The sequence below is a fragment of the Mchenga conophoros genome, linkage group LG20, assembly GCF_057382185.1.
Source record: "Mchenga conophoros isolate Kocher_MC1m ecotype Shallow Benthic linkage group LG20, M_conophoros_male_GT1.1, whole genome shotgun sequence".
Taxonomy (NCBI): Eukaryota; Metazoa; Chordata; class Actinopteri; order Cichliformes; family Cichlidae; genus Mchenga; species Mchenga conophoros.
Genome location: NC_140545.1, coordinates 37,244,180 through 37,256,804, shown reverse-complemented (window position 1 = coordinate 37,256,804; position 12,625 = coordinate 37,244,180). Strand labels below are relative to the sequence as shown.

Genomic DNA, 12,625 nt, shown 5'->3' with positions numbered 1-12,625 from the left:
ACACGGGGGCATGACGAAGGGCAAAGGACATCACAGTAAATATACACAGAGGGAAATGAGGAAATGGCACGTGGGGGAGACACAACTGAACCTAACTGAACATGATGAGACAGGGAGGAAGCAAAACAGAATACACTGACATAAGACATGAACCTTCAAAGTAAAACAGGAAACACGACACACATGCAAAGACACAGACTCAGACTTCACCCTGAGACATGACTGCCTTTGAAACGGCGAGAACATGGGAACCAAAAACTAAGAACTAGAAATCTCAGCAGAAAACAGAAACGCGTTAACTAACACAAAAACACTGAGTCATCACACTCAGGACCGTGACACACCTACACTGCCTCATATACACTTTGAATTGTGTTTTTGTGTTTAATGTTTGCTGTCAGTCTCTTAAACAGCAGCGAGTTTGCAGCTGAGAGAAGTTTCACTGGTCTGGAGTTCACTGATTCCTTTATTGCAACCTGTTTTCAGGAGATTCTCTGCTGGGGGGAATGTTTCAGACGTGCAGCTGAATGAGGCGGGGGCTGTGTGTCGCACGCTCACGGTAATATCCATGTATTAATGAGCCTCTCCTGTCTTAACGTTGTTCTCCTCAGCTCTGCTGCGGAGTCTGTCACACTGCTTCAAACACAGGATACACCTGGATACCTGTTCAGCCAATCACATTCATTCCCTCTGCTCTGATTCCCACGCCTCCTTCATCAGGCTTCATGGATCCAGTTTAAAGCCTCTGATGTGGGAAGGAGGATTTATATGAAGGAAATGAAACACTGTTGAACCATGTGTGGAATAAATAAATAAATGAAATGTGCGTCGCCTTAGAAACAAACAGCAGCACTGAGCGCGCTCAGACACAAACTGTGTCTGTTTTACGGCTCTGTGCTAAAATCACCATGTAGTTTCTCATGCTTTTTACAACAATGATGCATTTTGTCTTTTATCTTCTACCTCTATAGATTTTAATCACCCTGTGCCTTTGGAGTGGGTGACACTCAGGGCTCATTTCCTGTGGAAGAAAAATCACATAATCTGTGAAAGGCCCCGTGTTCAGAGGCTGCCAGCCCCGCCCCTTCATGCAGATTAAACGCTGGGTTAATTTAGCAATTCGATAACTGGCTTCCTGTGAACGTTTAGATTTTAAAACTGCAGCCATGTGAGGGCTTCAGAGAAGAATCCCTCCCAGTGTGGAGCTGAAGATCAGGAGTAATCGCACCAGCAAGAGCAGATTAATCGCCGCCCTCGGGCTGCGGGCTGAAGTTTGCTCCATTTTCAGCATCTTCTTCCTGTCACATTAACCCAGGGGTGGCTGTAGCTCAGGTGGCAGAGCAGGTCAGCGTTTAGGGGCAGCGTTTGCAGGGCGGTAACCAGGTAGCTGTCATACGCCACTGTGGCAACTTATCTGGGCCTTGGAACAGAAACATCAGGCCCCCACCCCAGCCTTGCACCCCCCCACAGGTCACAGGAAAGTGCAAGCTTCCTGTGACACCTCCGTGGAAAAGCTGCCTCTCAGAATCTGCAGCATGATTTCGTATGATTAACATTGCCATTCTGGGCTTTAATAAAGATTCGTTAATTTCTGAAAATAACGTGCTTTTAATGCGCCGCAGCACGGCTGTCACAGGGATGCTGTGTGTTTGTGCTTTAACACAACATCTGAACCGTTCTACAATCAAACGATCAGCCTGACGTGTCCGGGTCACCGCTGAGCAACAACAAAACCGTTACAAGCAGCAGCAGCACTGAGGAGCTGCTCTGATCATGTGATCTCATCATCATGTGGACGACTGTGGACCTTCAGACTTCCACAGTTGAATTTTCCCAAACATTGTGACATAGAAGCAGGAATACAGTCAGACAGGAGTTTAGGAACAGCAGGAAAACCACGAGCTCAGGACACACACACTCTCACACACATACAGACAGACACACACACACACTCACAGACACACTCACACACATACAGACAGACACACATACAGACAGACACTCACACACACTCACACACATACAGACAGACACACATACAGACAGACACTCACACAGACACACTCACACACATACAGACAGACACACACACACACACACATACAGACAGACACACATACACACTCACAGACAGATGTGCACACTCACACACACACTCAGACAGAGACTTACACACACATACAGACACACACTCACGCTCACAGACAGACACACACACTCACAGACAGACATGCACACTCACACACACTCACAGACAGACGTGCACACTCACACACATACAGACACACACACTCACAGACAGACGTGCACACTCACACACATACAGACACACACACTCACAGACAGACACACACACTCACACACATACAGACAGACACTCACACACATACAGACAGACACACATACACACTCACAGACAGACGTGCACACTCACACACACACTCAGAGACTTACACACACATACAGACACACACACACTCACACACATACAGACAGACGTGCACACTCACACACATACAGACAGACACTCACACACATACAGACACACACACTCACAGACAGACGTGCACACTCACACACACACTCAGACAGACACACACACATACAGACAGACACACACACACACTCACACACACATACAGACAGACACACACACACACTCACACACACACAGACAGACACACGTGCACAGACAGACAGACACACGCACACACACACACATACACATACAGACAGACAGACACACACACTCACACACACACAGACAAACGTGCACACTCACACACACACTCACACACACACTCAGACAGAGACTCACACACACATACAGACAGACACACACACATACAGACAGACACACACACACACACTCACACACACATACAGACAGACACACACACACACTCACACACACACAGACAGACGTGCACACTCACACACACACTCACACACACACTCAGACAGAGACTCACACACACATACAGACAGACACACACACACACACACACACACATACAGACAGACACACACACACACACACTCACACACACACAGACAGACGTGCACACTCACACACACACTCACACACACACTCAGACAGAGACTCACACACACATACAGACAGACACACACACACACTCACACACACACAGACAGACACACACGTGCACAGACAGACAGACACACGCACGCACACACACACACACACACACACACAGACACACACATACACTCACACACAGATTTTACTGGTGTTTCAAATGTGCAAAAGAAGTCCGTGTGTATGTGCCTGTTTGTGTGTCTGTGTTGGGGGGGGGGGGGGGGGTAATCACACCCTGATCGATCACAGAGAGAGAGGCAGTATCTTCATCTCTCAGACCCCTCCTCCTCTCCTCCTCCTCCTCTTGTTGGTGCCGCGGATGCTGGAGGTGAAGCTTCTGTCTCGGCTCTTTGTCCCGCTGCAGTTCGCGTGGATCCGCGTGGATCCTGGAGGTTCTGGAGGTTCGGTTCGGAGTGTTCGCGCTGCCGGAGCTCGGACTCAGCTCGGAGGACCGGAGCCGTGAGCGCGCATCGACGCGGAGACGAACAACAACTTGGAGGTGAGTGCGCGCAGCCTGCTGCAGTCATCCGTGTACTCGCCGACATGTGCGTGATGCGCGTGTCCGTCTTTGTTTCGTGTGCATGTCAGCGAACACCGCGCGTGCGCGACGCAGTGGTTCTAAGGTGTATGCGTGAGTGCGTGCACGCGCGCCCGGTGTGTCGCGCGTTAAGGTACACTCGGACCCGTGACGGGCCTGTCCCGGTGCTGCATTTGGGTGCTCGGCTCGTCCACGTGCGTGCGCTGAAGCAGGGCGGGTTCCTGCACAGCTGCAGTCCCGAACTTTGGACCGGTTCTTCCTAACTTCCGCCCCTCTGCTCTTCATGTGCTCATGTTCAGTCCAGCCTATCACAGAGAACACACATGGTCACGTAGTCATCACAGTGCCCTCCTGCAGTACCTCCAGGGCCCATTAGGGGGTCACCGCCTGACTTTAAGACCCCATTTCTAGAAAATTTAAAAACAAAACCAGTCAAAAAACTGAAAGTACCTGCAGTAATAAGTCAAGGTTAAAAACAGGAAGTGACTTCAGTTTAATCGTGTCAGTCGATCCTGCGCAGAGAGCAGCTGCGTTTGATGAAATAAGAGAAATAAAACGATGACGGCAGTAATGTTAGCTAGCATCATGTTCAGACCTGAGGAAGGCATGCACGAACTGTTGCAGCTGTTTAAGAGAGAAATCCTGAAGGAAACGAGCTCTGTAAACATTGATTTTCAAAGTAAAAGTCCTATTTTCATCTTAAAGCAGTCAGTCTGCTCTCACATCAGTTTCATAAAGCTGAACTTTGACGTCTGTTTGGACTAAAGTTTGGCGTTCAGTGAAAGGTAGTTCAATAAATAAATGCTTTGAATCAACGACGTTTAGGTTCCCGATCATTCAGGTCATGGTACTCCAGTGACTGGACAGAGGGCGGGGCTTACGACACCAGCCATATGTAATCCTTCCCAGGTGCCTCAAACCCCCTCACATCTTGTGTCAGCTGACCTCATTAGGTCACATGATAGGGTGAGGCAAGCCATCACAATGGGTTCACCTGAAACCTCTGCTGATAGTGATCAACACCTGTTTTCACACCATGGCTCATGTGATGAGGCGCAGCTTGATCCACGTCCCAAAGAGAGGAGTCCCAACAGGGCTTAAATCTGAGACTCTCTGGGATGAAACGTATCCGGTCTTTAAGTCTGACGTCATTAACCACGTCTGGGTCCAAATTCCGCTTCAGGTCCCAAAGTCAAACGAACACTGCGGCATCATTCTTTAATAAAATGGTCAGCGTTGCTGCTTTACCAGGTGTAACAATGAAGTTTAACATCCAGGCATCCATGAAAACAGGATTTATTATATTTAACAGAGTTAGAAGTTAGCAGGGAGTTAGCTCGCTAGCTTTCACCTAAACATGATATAGCATGTTCTGACTGAGAGATTTCTGAAAAATTCAAACGTACAGCTCTGCTATCACTTCCAACATAAATGAAGACACAAAACTAAACAGCAGTGAAGTTTGTAGGGTTACTGAAGTTGGGCTAGCTGCTATATAATGATGTGTAGTTACAGTGGAGGGTCTTAAAAACTGAGCTTTAAAATAAACAGTGGTAATAAAAACTGAGAGAGGCCGACAGTAATCATTGACTGTTTTTAGGGGCTTGTGGAGATTAAATAGAACAACTTACAAAACATTAAAACATGTTAAAAAACACAACAGCCTTAATAAACGCAGAGCAGGTTGGACCCACTCCTGGCCGCCGCCCGACTCACATTGCGCCCGACCCCTACGGTGCCTCCTGCGGGTGGTGGGCCTGCAGGAAGATGGGTCCATGTCCCTTTTTCGGGCTGTGCCCGGCCGGGCCCCATGGACTAAGGCCCAGCCACCAGACCTCGCCCTCGGGCACCCTCCCCGGGCTTGGCTCCAGGGCGGGGCCCCGGTAACCCTGGAACGGTAGACCAAGGAACGCCTTGGCATTCCCTCGGATAAGCTGGAGGAGGTGGCTGGGGAGAGGGAGGTCTGGGCTTCTCTGCTTGGGCTGCTGCCCCTGTGACCCGGCCCCGGATAAGCGAAAGGAAATGGATGGATGGATGGATAGTTTGGACCCGGAAGCAGGATTCATACGTCATAACTTAAAGCCTGGATTAAGAAACTCAAAGCAGTCCTGCTGGTTTTCTTTTAAAGCTTTTTAGAATGAAAATCCTCACATGGACATAAACTCAGGTCAGGGGTCCTGGTCCTGTGCAGTTAAAGCAGCCACGTCTGAGATTAACCACAAACTTAGAATTAATGCAGCGTTCAGTGACTGAACACAGACCAAGCTCAGTCACCATGGTTACATGAGATGGCAGAGCTCTCCATGTCAGTCTGAACGCTGAGATTTTACATCTTAAACTAAATGTTAGGTGAAGGATCCCCTCTGGAACCTGAAGGCAGCGCGCCACAAATCCCATCGGGTGTTTTCCTGTAACAGCACGAAGTGTGTGCAGGAAACCTTTTCGTCCACTTTCTGAACATGAAAACTGATCCCAGCACACCACAGAAAGGACGAGCACACGGACTACAGTAAATCCTCTGAGAGGTCTGAAAAAATCGGAAACTGTCCAGAGGTGCACAACGAGATATTCCTGAACTGGAGACAGGCCAAACTTTTAAGCTCCTCGGAGCGTTTGGATCACTCCTCTGAATTCAGAGAAGCTGTTGTTCAGTGTCATCTGTGCCTCTTTGCTGGATGGGATGAGCTGAGGCTTTAATGCTGATAAAGATGAAGCATGTTTAGCACACGGCGGTGCAGAGATGTGTGGAGTAATGAATCATCGCTCGGATCCAAACAGTAACCGAACGGCGGGTTTGCAGTCGGACCTGCTCAGCAGCCGTAGACCTGCCGTCTCTGCGTGCAGCTGTACGTCTGCGCGAGCACGCTCCCCGCCTGCAGACCTTTAAAGGAAAGCAGCAGATCTGCAGCTGGATATCAGCCTGTGTGGCGCACACGTGCGGGCTCATTGCTGAAGGACCGCAGCTCTTTGTGTGTTCTGCAGGGGTGCGTCTCCTCTTCCTCCACAGTTCGCCTCACCTGTTTGGACGTATTAACAGCTGTTTGTGTTACCTGTTTCCTCTGAGATTTAGAGGAAGCTGCCTTCTTCTGTCTGTTTACATTTTCACAATCCACCCGTCCTTCTTCGAGCTTTCCCGTCATATTTAGTCTCGGGCCTCACTTTCTCCAAATAAACACACAGAGGCATGAAAAAAACACTGGGCTCTTATGCACTAAAAGTAGACTGAAAGGAATCAAGATTTAAAGGTGCAGTGACCTTCTCATTATTCGCTCTAAACTGAAGCTTTCTAAAACTGGACCAAGCCGTGTGCCAATGTTAGCTAATGGTACATGGACGTATATTTCTGCTTTACCTAAGCAGTCAAAGCACTTTGTACAAGTGCTTTTTTATCTAACATTTGATCTAGCATCTGAAATCAACTCAGGCTTAGTGTCCTGCCCAAAGATATCTGGCATGCAGTCTGGAGCAGCCTAAGACTGAACCGCCACTCCTTCTCGATTCTCATTCCCGTGGAGCTCGGTTTGCTGATGGAACCGGACCACCATCCACATCTCCACCAGTTAGCTCCTGTTTTAAATAAGTACCACATACATAGATGTGTTCAGTGCCTCGTTCCTTTCATTACAGCTCCTCGATGTGCTCACTTGTGCTGTTTGTGGCACCGAGTGGCCCACCCAGTGTGGCATCGCAGCCTTACATGGACACACTGCGGACTTCAACTTTAACTGCTTATTAATCACAGCTATGGCACACACGCTCTGCAGACGGAGGCCCGTATATGAAGGCTGGCAGGACCCTCGGGGAGCCGCGGCGAGTTGCTGCTGCGGGGATTCGATGAATATTCATGAGTATGCAGAGACAGGCGCCGCTTTATGGCGGCAGTGTGATGTATTGCTGCTGCAACTGCATGCCGGCGTGTTGCGGTGAAGCAGCCTGTACAGTAACGCCACGGTGGACGTGTAACACACGTGTTGCTTTATTATGGTGGACACTGTGTTTACGCCCCACACACACATCCCAGCTCTCTCTATATGTATGTGTTGGATTGCAGCCTGTGTCAGAGCAGACGATGAGGCCTTCTGAGTCCAGGATGTGTCTGGTGGCGTCCTCCGGTCCTTCCTGTTACCTCCACAGGACACAGCTCTGTTGGATTTTCAGGACCTGTGTGCTTTTGGTTTGTTGGTTTCTGTCATTTCTGTTTTTGTTTTTCTTTTCTTGTGATTATCTGCTTCAGCTCCTCCTTCCTGCATCTTACATGTATACAGAATCTTGTGTCCTCTGTGTGCGTTTTCATTTCATTTCAGCTTTAGGCTACGCTCACATGTACACGGTATTTTTGAAAACACAGATTTTTCTATGTGTTTGCACCTTTTTCCATCACTGAAAACTGAGATTTTTGAAAACTCCGTTTTTGCGTTTACGTGTGGACGAGGAAAACAGATTTATTCACGCAACCTCAAAGGTGTGCGCCGTTTTTGACGTCACGCTGTGCGCCACGTTATTGTTTACATGAGATTTCTACAATGGTGGATAGAGACAAAATACTGTTGCTGTTAATCTGACTGTCTGCAGCTCTTACACACTTACTGTCCCTCCATTTACACAGACAGAGGCGTCAGAGTGAGCTTTCATTCAACAGACACAACCCAAATATTTGAATAGATTAACTTTTTAATTTAAAGTTTAGATTTATGCATGCTGTATGCACTTTGTTCTTTCCTAAGTTGTGAGTCCAAAATACTGTCTTAAGTTATTAACGTTGGAAATGATGAAGGCACCTGAGAAGTAACACAAAATTATCTGCCTTTCCAGAAAAACACAAACTTTCAGAAGTACTTCATGTTTTGTGAGGGTACAAAACCCTGTTTAGTCTTTCCCTGCCAGGCTTCTAGACTTCTGATTGGCCAACATTTCATTTTTAGCGTTTACATGTGGACGGGATTTAAAAAAATGAAAACGGAAAATCTCCGTTTTCAAAAATACCCGTGTACGTGTGGACGTAGCCTTATTTATACAGCATCAAATCACAACAACAGTGACCTCAAGGCGCTTTATATTGTACAGTAGATCGTACAATAATAGATACAGAGACAAACCCAACAATCATATGACCCCCTATGAGCAGCACTTTGGCGACAGTGGGAAGGAAAAACTCCCTTTTAACAGGAAGAAACCTCCAGCAGAACCAGGCTCAGGGAGGGGCGGGGCCATCTGCTGTGATTGGTTGGGATGAGAGAAGGAAGACAGGATAAAGACATGCTGTGGAAGAGAGACAGAGGTTAATAACAGATATGATTCAATGCAGAGAGGTCTGTGAACACATAGGCTACGTTCACACTGCAGGCGAAAGTGCATCAAATCCGACTTTTTTGACCCTCTGCGACACATATCCGATCACGGTCTGACAGTGTGAACGGCACAAATCCGATATTTCCAAATCCGACCTGGGTCACTTTCGTATGTGGTCCTGAATCCGATACATATCTGATGTTTTAGAAAGCGACTGCTGTTTGATGGTCACGTCGCATTAAATCTGTCTTTTACGTCACTGACACAAGACAGACGCCAATTATCAGCGCCGGAGAAGCGCCCAAGAAGACATCGTGAACGCTTCCTGGCCATCCAGTGTAGATGTCAGTGAAACTGTTGGGAAGACAACATGAACATTTTATTTGTACTGTATAATCTGCAGATTCTGACAGAAATCTGCAACTATCCTTTGAAGCACCGCTCCTCTAAAACAGCAGTAAGGATCATTTTTAGGTTATTTACATTATTATGTAAATAACAAAATAACTTAAAGCAAAAATTGGGAAATGTAAAGTCCTAAGTCTTTATATTAAGGGCCATCAGTCAAACAATACTGTTGGTCTGGGTCTAAACAGAGCGCGTTGTGTGTGACGTCTTCTTTTGCGCATGCGGCCGCTTTGAGCGTTCACACTAGAGCGCGTTTGCTGTCGCATTTTATTTGTAGTGTGAACGAGCAGACAAAAAAATCAGATTTGATTAAAAAATTGGAATTGAGCATTAAGACCTGCAGCGTGAACGTAACCTTAGAGAGTGAGAAAGGTGACTGGAAAGGAAAAACACAATGCATCATGGGAAACCCCCGGCAGCCTCTGTCTATTGCAGCATAACTAAGGGAGCATATAGTTAGGGCTGGACCTGGTGACCCACCTGGTCCAGCCCTAACTATATGCTTTAGCAAAAAGGAAAGTTTGAAGCCTAATCTTGAAAGTAGAGATAGTGTCTGTCTCCTGAATCCAAACTGGAAGCTGGTTCCACAGAAGAGGGGCCTGAAAACTGAAGGCTCTGCCTCCCATTCTACTTTTAAATACTCTAGGAACAACAAGTAGGCCTGCAGAGCGAGAGCGAAGTGCTCTAATAGGGTGATATGGTACTACAAGGTCATTAAGATAAGATGGTTCCTATTTCTAAGGTTTTTAGGTTTTTAGTGTTTCATACACATTCAAATCAAATCAAATCACTTTTATTGTCACATCACATGTGCAGGTACATTGGTACAGCACATGTGAGTGAAATTCTTGTGTGCGAGCTTCACAAGCAACAGAGTTGTGCAAAATACAATAATGTAAACAAGCAAAATACAAGAATGGCTACATCTGAAACTAATAAATATATGTCCAATATATAATGGTATATGCATTCCTGGATGTGTATACTAAATATTTTTCTACGTGTGTGTGTGTGTACACATATTTTACAAATTAAATAGAGTAAGCAATAAATAAAAATATATAAAAATATACAGAGTTGAGACATGTTCTTGTGTATACTTGGTCTTTTTTCCCTCCAACCTTGTTACATGATTGTGTCGTATTTCCTGTTTTCATTGTTGCACACATGCAGATTTGTGCCCTCCTCTGCACCCATCCTAACAGTCATAATGTGATGGTGGACTAAAACAGTATCATCCTGTGTTACTTGACCTCATCACAAATGTTAAAGCAAACTCACATGTGGACAAAGAGCTGGCTCATACTTTATAAAACACTCACTTTCACTGATCTTTGGTCTCGTTGCTGCAGAGATGAGTCCTCTGTCATTCAGGCTTCCTGTGGACTGGCTCATAGATGTCATTCATGATCACCATAAAGGCTGCAACACAACACAGCAGGACAAATGCAAACTGAATTATGGAGAGCCTTAAACTCACTTTGATCATTTGATAGTTTTTTCTTATAGAGATTGATTTGCATATAAACCTACATTCTTGATAAGTAACAAGATTGTATTGCAGCAGTGTGATGTTCAGCTGTGGGTTGAACAGCCTGTCGCTGAAGATTCAAACATACATTTGGAGGTAATTGTTGTCATATTCGGATCATATTAGAAAGTTAGTATGAAGGCAGTTAACAGAGGTCCCCTATCGCTGCGCTCCACAGCGCCGCGAGGTTTGAAGCCCAAGTGGGTGCTTCAGCTGTCCGTGTGCATGCAGGTATATTTCCGTTACATGTAGCGACTCACTGCTCAGCACCAAAGGCCGCCATCAGCGATTTTTCTCCCAGACCAGGCGGAGCGGCTCTCCGGGTTGCAGCCTCAGACCTTTAGGCCTGCAGCTGCGTCGCTGCAGTCTCAGTTTGATGAAGCAGCGAATGCCCTGTGCTCAGCTCAACAGCTCAAAGTAAATGGTAAATGGCCTGCATTTGTATAGCGCTTTTCTAGTCCATAGGACCCCAAAGCGCTTTACACTACATTCAGTCATTCACCCATTCACACACACATTCACACACTGGTGATAGCAAGCTACATTGTAGCCACAGCTGCCCTGGGGTGCACTGACAGAGGCGAGGCAAAGTCAGTCTGGTGGCGCTCTAAGTAATCGCTGCTTACCACATACCTGCTGTTAGATCAGTTAGAAGTGGGATCAAGGACCATACGTCATCATCATCATCATCATCTGATGAGGATAAAAGTTGAGACGAATCGTGCTAATTAGCCCAGAAACTCTCTGCTGAGGATCATCTTTGTTTGTGCCTTAAGTGGCAGACTTCAAAAGGAGCCGGCTGAGTAAGACCGCTTCCCTGCTGGACCCTCCGAGGTGAGCTGTTTCAACAGGGGGGGCGTTGTGGAGAAGACAGGATGTCTGCGTGGGTGCATGGGTTTTTAAACACTACAGAACAACATCGACTTTTCCCGTCAATGCAGAAACCCGTTCTCCTGTAGAACTGCAGTAGAAACCTCTGCTTTCTCTTGCCACTGCACTGATCCAGAAAGATCGATGTCTTCGCCCTCTGGTTCATCCATCTTTGCCTTACTGCCACGCCCTTTCTCACATTTCAGTGCCTTCATGTTCTCTCACCCGGCTCGCAGCAGATGGCCCCGCCCCTCCCTGAGCCTGTTTCTGCTGGAGGTTTCTTCTTGTTAAAAGGGAGTTTTTCCTTCCCACTGTCGCCAACGTGCTTGCTCATAGGGGGTCATGATTGTAATAAACGTTTATTTTCACGTCTATCAACGGATAGAGCAAAACATTAAAGTGAAATAAAATAATGAAGCTCAGTTTGAAATCTCAGCCAATTTGCTCCATAACAAACAAAACACTGACTTAAAGTAAACATTGGAAAGTATTTCTTATCTTTAATCTTCACTGAGACCAGAATCTAGGCCAGCAATGGTGCTCTTTTGCAGGAAGGCAGTATGTTGATAGATCCACTAGATTCCTGCGTAAAAACCTGCATTTATTTTGTGACGCAAACACCTGTTCTCGCCTCTGTCAGTGCGCCCCAGGGTGTGCCTGCAATGTGGCTGCCATCATCAGTGTGTGAATGTGTGGATGACTGGTTGTGTAAAGCGCTTTGGGGTCTGTAAGGACTAGTAAAGCGCTATACAAATACAGGCCATTTTCTCTGGGATCCTTGGCACCACCTGCTGCATCCTCGATAGAGTGGGCAGAGGAACAATACACTTTTTAGTGTACACGACTGGTTGAAATGGCCAATCAATGTCTTTTTCCAACCACACGTGTC

At 46.7% G+C, this 12,625-nt stretch overlaps 1 protein-coding gene across 2 annotated transcripts in view; it reads left to right on the top strand.

The window, feature by feature from the left end:
- Nucleotides 1–503: 503 nt before the first annotated feature.
- The window catches only part of oprl1 (opiate receptor-like 1), an 80,559-nt gene continuing 68,437 nt past the window's right edge, over nucleotides 504–12,625 (top strand). Inside the window, exons 1-2 of one of the 2 annotated variants that reach the window (XM_085259286.1) lie at nucleotides 504–559; nucleotides 3,465–3,599. The gene's annotated coding sequence lies outside the window, so the exon portion shown is untranslated. Of the gene's footprint in view, nucleotides 560–3,422; nucleotides 3,600–12,625 lie in introns of those variants that run through there. The other variant, XM_085259285.1, reaches the window with a different exon arrangement.